The sequence below is a fragment of the Lasioglossum baleicum genome, chromosome 11 (assembly GCF_051020765.1).
Source record: "Lasioglossum baleicum chromosome 11, iyLasBale1, whole genome shotgun sequence".
NCBI classification, from domain to species: domain Eukaryota; kingdom Metazoa; phylum Arthropoda; class Insecta; order Hymenoptera; family Halictidae; genus Lasioglossum; species Lasioglossum baleicum.
This window is the reverse complement of record NC_134939.1, coordinates 14,473,220-14,486,661: the sequence shown is the minus strand read 5'-3', so window position 1 is coordinate 14,486,661 and position 13,442 is coordinate 14,473,220. Positions and strand designations below refer to the sequence as shown.

The window sequence follows — 13,442 nt, the reverse complement described above, 5'->3', positions numbered from 1 at the left end:
ATTCTCCACTTAAAAATCGCCAGATGGTTTACGAGCATTCCAATAGCAGATCGTTCATTACAACTCTGTTACAAAGTGTGTTCAATCACGCGATGGTTTCGTGAAAAAAGATGCAATTAAATCGGTCGACCAGGATAATCGCGAAGGTTCCCCTAGGTAACTCACCGTTCCTTATCTGATGAGAACCTAGGGGTCTTCGCGCCTTCGCCAGGACCCTACAAGGGTATTATCGAGAGAAACCATAAATGGTTACACCTTCCACCTCGTACAAATCTGTACGTTTAACCCTCTTCCCTCTGGCTTGCGCAACACTGTGAACACGGTTTTTTTCCTAACGTTCACGAGGTTACCTCGTGTGTGCAAACCGTATATGTACCACTTCGAGATAGGTATCTTCGATGATGGATCAAAACGTTGCGTACGATTCACTACAATTAGCCACAATGCTACTACGTATGTTCTTCTCTATCCGATACCCTGACATCTTTCATTATCATTCTTCACAATAATATTCGCAACTGCAATACGCAAAACACACTGACTGTGATTCAAGATTCTATTAAAATACTATTAATTAAAGTAAAATAGATTTATTTGAAACACGTTATTTGTGGAAGAGCCACTCTCAAGTAGCCAAAGAGCCACGTGTGGCTCGCGTGCCGCATTTTGCCGACCACTGGTCTACACATACAAGCTATCGTAATAAAAATGAATGTAAAAAGATGATTAATATCAAAATTATTAGATATAAATAAAATAAAAAATAAAAAATGTTTGCATTGATTGCAGGACACAGGAGCCAAATAAAAATTGTATTTTTCTTCTAATTATCCTATTAAGCAGAAACCAACACATTGGTGCCCTTAAATATTTTCTACATGCCCACTGCTTTAAATTGTACGTACCCATTTTTGTCATAAATGCATAAAATCCGCAGTCCAGATATGATCTTTCAAAATTGACACACAAATCAGACAAAAATACTAACTAAAATGTCCCCATTGCTTCCAGTTTTACAGAATCTGTAATATTTATTGCGGAGCAACTGCGCGAAACGCAGTGAAATATGAAATTCAATGAACTGTAACATACATATATTTCACGATCATTTTTACTGTCCCCCGTTGTATCCCGTAATAAATTAATTGCAAATGACACGCCCACTGATCTACGTCATTAATGAAATTAGCTCGGAGCGTATTCTTGACACGTTTCCGTCGCAATGTCAACCCTCGTTTCCAGGAGGGTGGTGCGGGACATTTTGATCCCCCGGATCAAAAAGGGTTTCGTGGCCAAAATCAAATGCGGCCGTCAACCCCTTCTGTATAGCCGAAAGAATAGAATCCTTTTGACCGATTCAATTACAACAACTCGAGCAGGCCAGAGAGATGGATGGGATGGGGTGTGGCGAGATGCGCATTTCGGGTTGCATTTGAACTAGAATAGTCAATTACGGGTGCGTCGCTGACGCTTTTTTCCCGACCAATCTCACGCTATTGTGACGGCCAAATTTAGCGGAATTATCTTTCTCGCATCCCTCCTCGCCCCTTTCGCGTCTTGATCATTAATCTCTGTCAAAAGCTGTGAACGTCCTTGAACCGCGTGACCTCGCCACGTTCATCAATTCTCGATCAAAAAAATCGACGGTTACAAAACGCGGAATAGCCGGAGCAACTTTGAATCGTTCATTGAGTCGAAACGTTCATTTACTCTCTTCTGTGAAAGCGGGGATGGGCCAAGACACTAGAAGCAAGCAATCTATGGGGTGAACTACGAAACGTGATCAGTAGACTGCGGATTTTTATAGAAAATAAAAATTGTCCAAATCAATTGTAAGAAACTCAGGGTTGGTAAAAATGTATTTTCTCTTTTAGTCGTCTAATCGTGTTAAAAAGTCGAAAATAATAACTCGATGCTTTTAGTAGTAGACTGTAGACTGCGGATTTTTATAGAAAATAAAAATTGTCCAAATCAATTGTAAGAAACTCAGGGTTGGTAAAAATGTATTTTCTCTTTTAGTCGTCTAATCGTGTTAAAAAGTCGAAAATAATAACTCGATGCTTTTAGTAGTAGACTGTAGACTGCGGATTTTTATAGAAAATAAAAATTGTCCAAATCAATTGTAAGAAACTCAGGGTTGGTAAAAATGTATTTTCTCTTTTAGTCGTCTAATCGTGTTAAAAAGTCGAAAACAATAACTCGATGCTTTTTCAATTTTGTCTTTGATCTATTCATTTTGTTATAAATTATAAGTGCGTAAAATCCGCAGTCTAGTGATCAGTTTAGATTAGTCTGTTACGATCAGGCAAATCGAAATTTTGTTTATCAAATATAGCTCGGTTCTGATGGTGGGTCTAATTAATAGAATACGATCTACTGTGTAAATTAATAAAGATACAATCTAACACTTCAGCTAGGTAAAACTGTCCCATTATCGGAGCACTTATGTTCCACTAATTAGTACAAAGAATCAAAATTCTACTGTATTGTAAATTAAACAAGTAAATATGTATTGCGAATTGCGTCGTGTGTTTTGATCACAAAATGGTTACTGCAGTATTGTCTCACTGGTCTATCGGTATTCAACGTTTTGTTTACTCGAGATACTTTTCTACGTTCGACGTTACTAATAAAATATCAAGGAATAGTGTTTGGCTATGATACAACTGACAAAATAATCCCGATTATCGGTCGTAAATGTTAAATATTTAATTTAATGATGCTTTCGGCGCTACCGTTTCGATCACTTAGTAAATCTAGCAATTTTGCAATGAACTTTTCTTCAAGAAGAAAGAAGAGGAAAGAAGAAAAGTTTATTGCAAAATTGCTAGATTTACTAAATGATTGAAACGGTAGCGCCGAAGGCATCATTAAATTAAATATGCAACTGACATTTCGATCTCTCGAATGAAATTAGTACGACTGTACCACTGAGTGCATGTAAACGTAAACAAACTTCATCGACACGCCTGATAACAAACCTTATTTTTAAAAAACTGCACCACTAAATGACTTATAGTGAAAAGGGTTAAACCTCTGAAGAATAATCTCTCCGCAAGTAGATTTTACGTAATTTGAATGATTCATACAGCGTCTCTTGTAGCTAGTCGTGAGATGTCCGCGTAACTTAATTTTCCAATAAGCACCAGCAGATGCATACCGCAGAACATCATTTAAAAAATGTCCGAATCGCTGGTGAAAGAAGATTCACGATTAATCGAAGTCCCTCGCGCGGCTGCGTAATAACAGGTGTTCCATTCCCAGTTGAAACGGCGCGTTATTAATTCCCGGTCTAAAAGCCCCGGTTTTCGTAATGAAAGCTCTAATTAAGATTCTTGTAACGGCGGGGACATCACGTTCGAATTCATCGACGACGGAGAGACGGCTGACACTCTCAGGCTATTATTCAAATGAATCTCATTTAATTATGTCAGTTGCGTGCATTAATTATGAAGCACAAAGCAGTAGCCGGTTCAACCGTATCAGAGTCAGCTTCATTGGAAAATGAAATTCCCGAGAAACTACTTCCTGATTCGGCTCGCTACAATCTAGGAAGCGAAATCTTACGGTATGGAGTTGAAACGATCCTCCGCGGGATTCTCAAACGATTTCTCGAGCACGCAATTCCTGAAAGAGAGAAGACGAGGCCTTGCCGCGCGCGGAATCGCAGTATCCGCCTCGCTGTCAGCTGGAAGGAGAAACAGTCAGACAAGACAGAACGAGAGAATTGAAAACGCTATAGCGATAACGCGGAGGCTTGTTTGGTTATGCAAAAGGTAGATCGCAAATAGATACACTCCGGGGCGAGATAGCACACGTTAAGATTGCCGTGATTTACATTTATTTTCACATTGAAACTGATTTTGTTTCTACAGTGAATCCGAATAAGATTGGCACACTTTTTAAAGGACCATAGCTTTTGAACACCTCGCACTCAAAACAAAAATTTAAATTTGCACTCGTAGAATTTTGTCGAGGCGAATATTGTGGACAATATTGAGTATTTTCGAAACTAGTAATGACATAAAAAATGCAATACCAATCTCTGTTACAGAACATTTAAAAAATGCAAGATGTGCTATGTATATTCTTTTGGTCCGCAGGGTAGATCGTTCTTGTGAAACTGACTAACACCGAAACGTCTAAAATTGCATTCTTGTTGACGATAAATAGAAATGAACTCGGCTCGAATCGATTTTCAAATTCACGCGGCTAACAATGAAACGGGGAATTTCCAATCTAGTTCTGACCTATTTTCGAGTTCGAGGGAAAATATTTGTCCTTCGTTCTCGTGATCGTAAAATAAACGTTTCACATGGAAACTTGCCTCTCGAGGACTTTTTTCTCTCATAAATTTCGTGAGAATTTCATTGTTGGACAACGGAACATCCATTTTACGTCCAGTCTTACACAATTTGCCGTATAGTTGCCGTTCTTTTACCCTAACTTTTATCGTTAGATTTTACTTGAGACTTCAGAACTTATCTTTGACATTCTAGCCGAGACGGTTCGTTGGGCGTTGAAGTTCAAATTTTAAGATAACGTAGAGGATGACCTTTCATTCTTCGGGTTTTCGATCACTTTTGGCCTACACCCACCTTAAAGTGAAAAATAAGGGACCGTCGTAAATGTTGGGGCACAAGTTTGGGAAAGATCTCTTCAGCTTTCCAAAGCTAAAAACGGAACTATCATAACTAGACAGCGGATCTTCGTACAAAATTTCGATACTGTAACTGCAGCCTTCAATCTACATTTTAAAAAAATGGTATTCTATGTTTTCTATGATTCAGATTTTCATAAAGAAATCTAATAAGTAAGCCGTAAAGTAACAATAAAATGAAACTCCATTAAATGTTTATTAAATTTACATTTTACCCATTTATTACGATTTTAGAAATTCGTAAAGAAGCGTAATCTAATTATTAACAGGCTGTAAATTGCATGCACTTAGGAAACAAATGTATAAAAAATACACAGAACAGTTAAAATATTATACCTATCCAGCTCATTAAAATTGTTCAGCGAAGAAATACATTTTCATTTCAACTCTGCATCTCGAATTACCCCAGATAACTTTTAGAATGCATAAAGATCCGCGGAGTACTTGTTAACGATATAAAGTAAAGCAAAAACAATGTTATATTTCCAGTAAAAGCAAAAATGACGCCATTGAAGCCAAGACTTCATCGTTATTCAATTTCGGTCGTGCTGTTCCATCGTGACTAATTTCGCTGTGCCGTGCAATTACACGAAATAGTACTTTGAAATGCCATGGAGAATCGTTGCTTGCTGTGGCAAGCCAGAGGATAATAAATTACGGTTACTCGAGTGAAAAATCATCGAGCTTTCAGTGCAGGGTTTCGAATAGAAGAATACGTAGTTGCCGGTAAATTGGACAAATGGCCGAATAGCTTAGGAAAAAAAAGATCAAAGTGTCCTGTTCTTGTTTCCGTTACCGGCGTTTCCGGAAGCACGCTCAAGGTCATCTCCGTTCTTCCATCGGATTGCCCTAGTTGTTGGCACCGATTGCATAATCTCCCGTATTACCTCCTAGCAAAACTAATTTATTACTCAACGATCATCTCCGCTCGTCCGATCGACTATCGCGGGTGAAATGAGGATGTCCTCTATACCCTTCCCTGGCATTTCGCAATAGGTGACCCTCTCGATTATATTATTAAAGAAAACCTTGTGTGTATGGTGCACCCTACAGTCTCTTCAAATACGCAACTGTACACAAGCACGGAGATATACATGTATATGTACAGTGGGTGTACCATAAAAAGTATTCGTACGCCGCACAGTGGGCAATTTGGTCGAAACTCGATTCAAAATCAAGGAACTTTCGATAGAAATGAGGTAGAGCGATGAAATTTTTTAAAAATTAAAGCTAAAACTGTGCAGAATATGAGAAAAATAGGGAGATTATGGTACCAACGTTTTTTGACGTTGAGAAAATTCGTTAAACTTTCACAATTTCAAGAAAATGTGGTTTCTCCGTTACCATACGCGGAAAAAATTTTTTTTTAACATGCTATATATCATTTCTCGTAAATTTTTTCACGCTGATTTCAAATCAGGTCTCAAAATTTGTCTACGAGCTCAGGATTTTGCAAGAAATCGATTTTTGCAAATTTTGTAACCCACTAGTTTGAAGGTATATTGTATTCTCATATATAGAACGCAATAGAATTAAACATAATGATGTATTTGAATGTTTATTTGACGTATATCACTTGACGAACGATCACCAGACGTATCGCTGCGATTGTCGCTGGCACTCCTTGTAGGCTATGTGTGACTCTAATGTAATTTAAATTAGATATCTATTTTCCATGATTATATTTTCATTTACACAGGAAGTTAATCTTTTTAACTTACTTCTCATCAACGAATTCTTTCACTTCTGGTGCTAAAAATAAGAATAAGGTATCACCAGAAGTTAAAGAATTCGTTGATGAGAAAGTTAAAAAGATTAAATACTTGCCTTACTTCCTGTGTAAATGAAAATATAATCATGGAAAATAGATATCTAATTTAAATTACATTAGGGTCACACATAGCCTACAAGGAGTGCCAGCGATACGTCGGGTGATCGTTCGTCAAGTGATATACGTTAAATAATCGTTGAAATACTTCATTGTATTTAATTTTATTGTTTTATAATGAGAATACAATATACCTTCAAACTAGTGGGTTATCAAATCATTTCAACGAAAAAATGATTACATTAGTTCTGTTCGCAAAAATCGATTTCTTGCAAAATTCTGAGGTCGTATACAAATTTTGAGACCAGATTTGAAATCACCGTGAAAAAATCTACGGGAAATGAAGTACAGCATGTTCAAAAAAATTCTTTTCCGCGCGTGGTATTGGAAAACCACAATTTTCTTGAAATTGTGAAAGTTTAACGAATTTTCTCAACGTTAAAAAACGTTCGTACCATAATCTCCCTATTTTTCCCATATTCTGAAAAGTTTCAGCTTTAATTTAAAAAAAATTTCATCTCTCTACCTCATTCCAATCGAAAGTTCTTTGATTTTAAATCGAGTTTGGTCGAAAGTTCCCACTGTGCGCCGTACGCTCTTTAAAATAGAATAACTTTTTGATCATTGTATTTATTATTTCACTTCCATCATTCCCAAGCTGATATTCAAATAAATATTATTTCCTTCCTCCCTTCGAAGATGCGCGTATTCATATATTCATGTCGAAAATAAATTTCATATAATGTTGGCAGAGCTTCATACCGAGATATACATTACTAATCCATTTATTCAATGTTTAGACTATTTTATTATATTTTGTTTACTTTTTAATGAAATATCGATCAAGAGCTTCTAACAAATGGATTACATTTAATAATGAATTTAGAATCTATGTATAATATGTATAACTTGACTTACATCTCTAAATTGTCATATTAAAATTGATTAGAATTTGTTAATAATCATGTCGCACGTCACAAACAAATATGAAGTTTGTTCGACTGTTTCATTTCACAAAATTCCATATCAGAAAGTTCTGATTACATGTCGAAATAAGGAAAAGCCAAGCGACTCGACGTCCGGATAATCCAAAGATCGATAATCAGTAGTTTCGATAATCAATATTCCGGATAACCAGCGTTCCTCTACAACTAAAAAATCAATACAACGTCAAGGGAATTGAGAAATGTACAGGATACCATTTTTATCACAGTTTTAATGTACATATGACGGCATTCAGAACGTGAAACAGCATTGTCAATCATAGTTATCAGTGAACAAATATTATATGTGTATCCGATGCTCGAATCAGTGGCGGACCGTTACTTTTGGGGCCCTGCGCTAACACTGTTTGGGGACCTAGCCAATTAACCCAAATTAACTGGAGTACCAAATTTTTAATTTAAATTGTTTTTATTTTTTGACCGCGAAGGGGGGGCCTTTGACTGCATGGGGGCCTGTGTTGCAGCCCATAAAGCCGATGCCTAGATCCGGCGCTGGCTCGAGCATAGAACAAGCTTTACGAAACGTTCGATGTTAAAGTACTCTCGGAAAACCGAATTGGTACGTTCTGTTTTTGACATCCTACAATGATTATAATGATAAAATACGTTATAACGGTTAAGAAGGGTTAACATTAGTCCACTCATTTCGTTATTCATACTAAAAAGTGTAGATACTAATTCTCGACTGCGGAAGTTTCGAAGAGTTTCCATTAGCTGGTGTTATTGCTATGGTTTCGTGTGGAAAAGAGTTCCACGAACTCGTAAAATTATGCGATATAATTAAATATAAAATTAAATTATAAAATTACGAAAATATTAGCGAGAAACCATAAAATGTTATACATACGGGGTGATGCATTGTTCAGGATAAGTTCTATATTTTCTGAGATCGGAAACAATATTTCAGACGAAAGTTGTTCGGAAGCATACGAATATGGAAGTATACATTTTCTACTTTTAATCGCACGAATAACTATACCGCCCTATCTTTTTTCCCCGCGCTGTAGACCACTTTTTACCTAATATCTGTCAAATAATGTTACTGTTCCCATGGTATTATGATGCGACTGGCACGCAAACGTGTCATCTTAACTGTACCGACGGTACTGAAACAATTACGGAACTCGAGAGTGGCAAAAATGCGGTTTCATTAACGAAGATATGCGGTGCAAGCAAGGGTGCAATTGTGGACATTAAAAAGCGGAAATATCCCATTGAAAAGTATGTTACTCGACAGCATCAAGCGTTTTTACTAACCAAAAAAGTTTATCTTGTTTAGCAGATGATAATATTATACACTATTAATTACGAACAGAACTGTTTTAGGGGTTTTTGGGATCGTAGAATCTGATTCTTGTATTACTTACTTACAATTTTGCGAGATTGAGAAACTATCTTTATAAAACTACCCTAAAGGCGACCGCCAAAACCCGACCGACATGACATGGTAGCACATCGATAAGTTTACCACAGAACGTTGCTTCAAGGCATTTGACTATTATTTAAGTCTCGTCCTTTTCAGTCTATCTCATTGTCAGTCAAGCATCGGCTTACGAAAAGACGCAGTTTTAACATATTTCACGACACGAACATTTTTGTATTAATTTCACAGAATTTCTAGAAACTGCCCCATCATGTGGCGGTGGTATTCTCTAAGAACGGAAGAAAAGACTTTAAGGCTAAGGCTAAAGCGTTTAAACGCTAATTTTCTCTCCAGAAGCTAGAATGGTCAACACCGAAGTGACGATCCAGACTGAATTCCTTCTACCCGCCTCATATTTATTCAACAAGCTCGCTGAAACGGGCACAGCAATGTAAACACTTGTTGAATAACAGGTAAAATTAGTGCGGCTATTCGGAACTACTATTCAAACTACCCCTTTCTTCGGTTTCCTATTTTATTTTTGGCTCGTGCAAAGCAGTTCGACTCGACCCTGTCAGTTATTGGAAACCCAGACCCAACGTAACACTTGTTGCGGTATTACACTTCGATTTTCCTTTCTTTTTAAAACGACGAAACTAATTTCACAGGGGAAAGAGCACTATGCGACAGAGAAAGTTAATATCGTGTTACCACCGAATGTTCACGTAGTTTAATTAAATCACGATACGCTCGGCAAATTCTAATAACAGCTTGCGAGTATCAGGGTTATTAAAATAGGGGGCGATTGCGCACGGAAATTAATCCCCCGACTCGTGTATACAGACTTAATTCCCGCAAATGACAACGGACCTGGAACATTCGACATACGGTCACCTTGGAAACTAACTTGAGATTCGTCGGAGAAACGGTAGAGAGAGAGTCGATGGAAATAACTAAAGTTTAAATATACATACAGTGACTCTTATTAATAGACTGCGGATCTTTATGGATGTACGAAGAAATTAGCTGGGTGAAATATAAAACAGTAAAAGATAAGAAGAATTCAAGAATTTTTTCTAATGTTACTTTTAATACAATGAAATCATTATGGGATGAAATCAATTTTTATTTTACTCCTGGCTTCTCCACAACAACTGTATACATACAGGATGAGTCTCGTAACGTGACGATCTACATATGGAAAATTATTTCGATAATATCTCATTAACTATTAGATTTATAATATACGAAGGTCAATACTCTTTTACGCTGGATTTTGTGCTTCATCCGGGTTCGATCAAAAATATTCGGCATTCTATTTAATAAACTGATATTTAATAAACTCCATATCTTGATAAAAAATCGAAGTAACAAAAATCTGATTGCAGCACTGTGTGTCCCCCTAGAAACCATGCAGCATTTCTTTGAACATTTCTTTTGTACAACAAATAACTTACGAGTTATTTGAGATCGTCACGTTACGAGACTCATCCTGTATAAACGATAAGTACCTGCATAAAGTTTCGAAGGTGACGAGACAACATAAAACAATGGACAGTAATGACATAAGACATTTATTTGTAAGTAAGACAAATGAGACATAATATTACAAATAGGGACAGAGAGAGAGAGAGAGAATGCGGTTTCACAATTCTACAACATACATATACCTACTATTCAAATGTAGATCAATTACAGTGGATATGCGGATACAGTAATCAATATGTATAACGCAATCATCTTAGTTCGATGCTTCTGCTTTAATCCATTGCAGTGTATCACTGTAATTCGAATTATGTAATCAACTTTGTCCAGTTGTGATACTCGTCTTCCGAAGCCCATTCAAATTCAAACATTTCAAACTGTGTGCCCATTCATAAAAGAGTAAAGAAGATATTTGTGAGTTTCTTAGACGGGTCACCCTACATAGCGGAGAACATACGGCTGACAAGTGGAGGTCAAGTGGGAGGTCTTAAGCAATTGATTGGTTACTTTGTTAATTGCATGGACTACGATGTTTGCATGCAGCTTCGGTCCCGTTTTCTTGTAGCTATCGAAGCCTCGTTGTAAATTCAAACTACCCGACACGAGTTAATTTTAGGAAATAGTCTACTACAGGTACTTGTTAACAGACTGATGAACTAATCTCCGCAACGTGGCACTTAATCTGTTTATTAAATGCAGAGACAAATCCGTGCATGGAAGAGAAGGTACATATGTATATGTTAAATTCGAGGATATACATATGTATTTCTTCTATTCCCAATTTTTGTGTATTTAATACAAAATTTCCGACTTGAAGATTAACTAATTAACCCTGTACACTCGGAGCTATTTTAACACGAAAATTAAACGTTTCTTCCGACCTAGAATATTTCTATTCCCTATGATTTTTTTTTTAAATTTTGTGGATATAAAATTGGTATAATACCTAATACAATATTAATAAATGTAATTATTAATAATAATTGTTATGATATTACAATATTACAATATTAACAATAAAAATGACGTCTAAAAAATATTTTGAAAAAATGCATTTGGTCGGAATTGCGAGAAAAGATAGTAAAAATTGATTTTTACTACTTTTTTAGCTGGGGGCTAATAACGAAAATTTAAAAGATGTGTTTGGTCAACTCGTATGAATGACATACGCTCCGAAAATTTCATTGAAATTGGTTAATTGGTTTACGAGCTATAAACGATCAAAAGTGGTAATTGCAATTCTTCAAGATTTTCGGCCTTTTGAATCAGTTATGCTCCTTACTGTATAGGAAAAAGTTGTTCAGAATGATAACCTTAACAAAATATTTCAAGGTCATTGAAATCGGCGAGGAATGTCCTAAAATAATTAACTAACGATAATCTGATTGCAGGTTTATTCGACTTAAAAATTCTTGCAACAAAACGTTAGCGTTATTTGAGATCTCCGGCGTATTCGACACACAATGCATGCATATTTCCAACTCTGTGTATGTAAGTATATGTGTACGTCTCGGAAACAAAAAGTTCTGTTTTCACCGTGCATTTGGTCTGTGACCCATTTCCTCTGCCGAGAATTGTTTACCATCCCGCGAGCTTGAACAAGCAACAAACTTTTCGTGGCCCTGTACGATCACGGAAACATACGCTGAAGACACATTATGCTCGAGAAACGATTCCGACAATTTTACGATCGGATCAACATTTCCCTGATGATACCGCACGATCAGAGAGAGCTACGTAGTCATTTTAACGTCATTTAAGAAATGTACCTTCGCGAAATGCGGCCTGCACGGATTTGGGTCACGAGATATAGGGCATTACTTAATCCATGCACAAAAATATGTACTCCAGGAAACATTCCCGTTTTTATATTTGCGTCCCCGGATCAATGCTGGTTTCCAGGCCGACTTAATTTCAATTCAGGAAATATTGTAATTATCTCGCAGAGGTGCTTCCACAACGAGATACGCTGTTACGGAGGAGATATCATTTAGGTCCTCGTACAATACCTCCTAGAATCTCTGTGAATTCAATACGTGAAACAGCTTCACCTTCATATTTTTCTCAAGGTCGTCGACAGTTCTTTTTTATTTTTCCTGTTACTTGTAGGTTAACAGGTTAACCCTTCGCACTCGGAGCTATTTTAATGCGCTGGATCCAATATAGGATTGGCGTTGATCTTGAAGAAGTAGGTTGAAAAATATGTAGAATGACTCCTACGCATCATGTGGAAAAACCAAATCTTTAGCTTTTGGAATACACTTCGAGAGTGGGAACATGCAAATCGTGTGCTGAATACTAAGGAGATGATAAAACATATGATAACGCGATACATAATATAATACAATGACTGATAACCAGGTCGACAAGACTTGTATTTTGCATAACAAGTCACATTTGCTATGTATCGGATTCGTTTACCAAGTTAAACTAGACCGCCATGTTTATTTATGGAAGCGAAATACGTACTTCTTTTTAACAACAATTACTTGTTATCTATATTGAAACTACGTAAAACATTTACGATTGTTTCGGCTTGTTCAGCTTCCACACATGTGGAAAATAATTCGAGTTAAAGGAAGTTTCATTTCGATTTTAGATGTTTTGGAAAGAGGAAAAGTGCAGCGGAAGGGAATGAACAAAATTTAGAGGTTCGACTGTATTATAGACAAAGTACATTTCGTTTATACGATGTATGCCTCTCCAATAAAAGAAGTTCGTGAAGTCTCTTAGTATTGCATGTACATCCCTTCAGAACAATCAATCTTCTTCAGAAGGTTAGATGAAATTTATTCGAGTTATGCGTGGTCCAACCAAGATGAATTATGAAAAGATGTTTGCACCAGCTTCCGATGTTGCACGTGTGCGAACATACATATGCATTAGCATATTCTACTCTGAATTAATTTGTGATCATATTGCATAATCTGAAGGAACGATAACCTTTCTTCCTTCTATTTTTTGTCTATCGAATTAATTTGTATTCAAGACGATAGTGTGTCGATCATATAAATATTAGGTTCTCCCAAAAGTTTCTTCCGGAATGTGTTCCTTTAATGTCGCTAAATCAATACAAACAATACGATCATGTTTGTGTTAATA

The 13,442-nt window shown here is 36.6% G+C and overlaps 1 protein-coding gene across 1 annotated transcript in view; it reads right to left on the bottom strand.

Moving 5' to 3' along the window:
- LOC143213626 (rap1 GTPase-activating protein 1) overlaps window positions 1-13,442 on the bottom strand; it is a 159,036-nt gene that overhangs the window by 144,677 nt on the left and 917 nt on the right. The gene's annotated exons all lie outside the window — the stretch shown is intronic.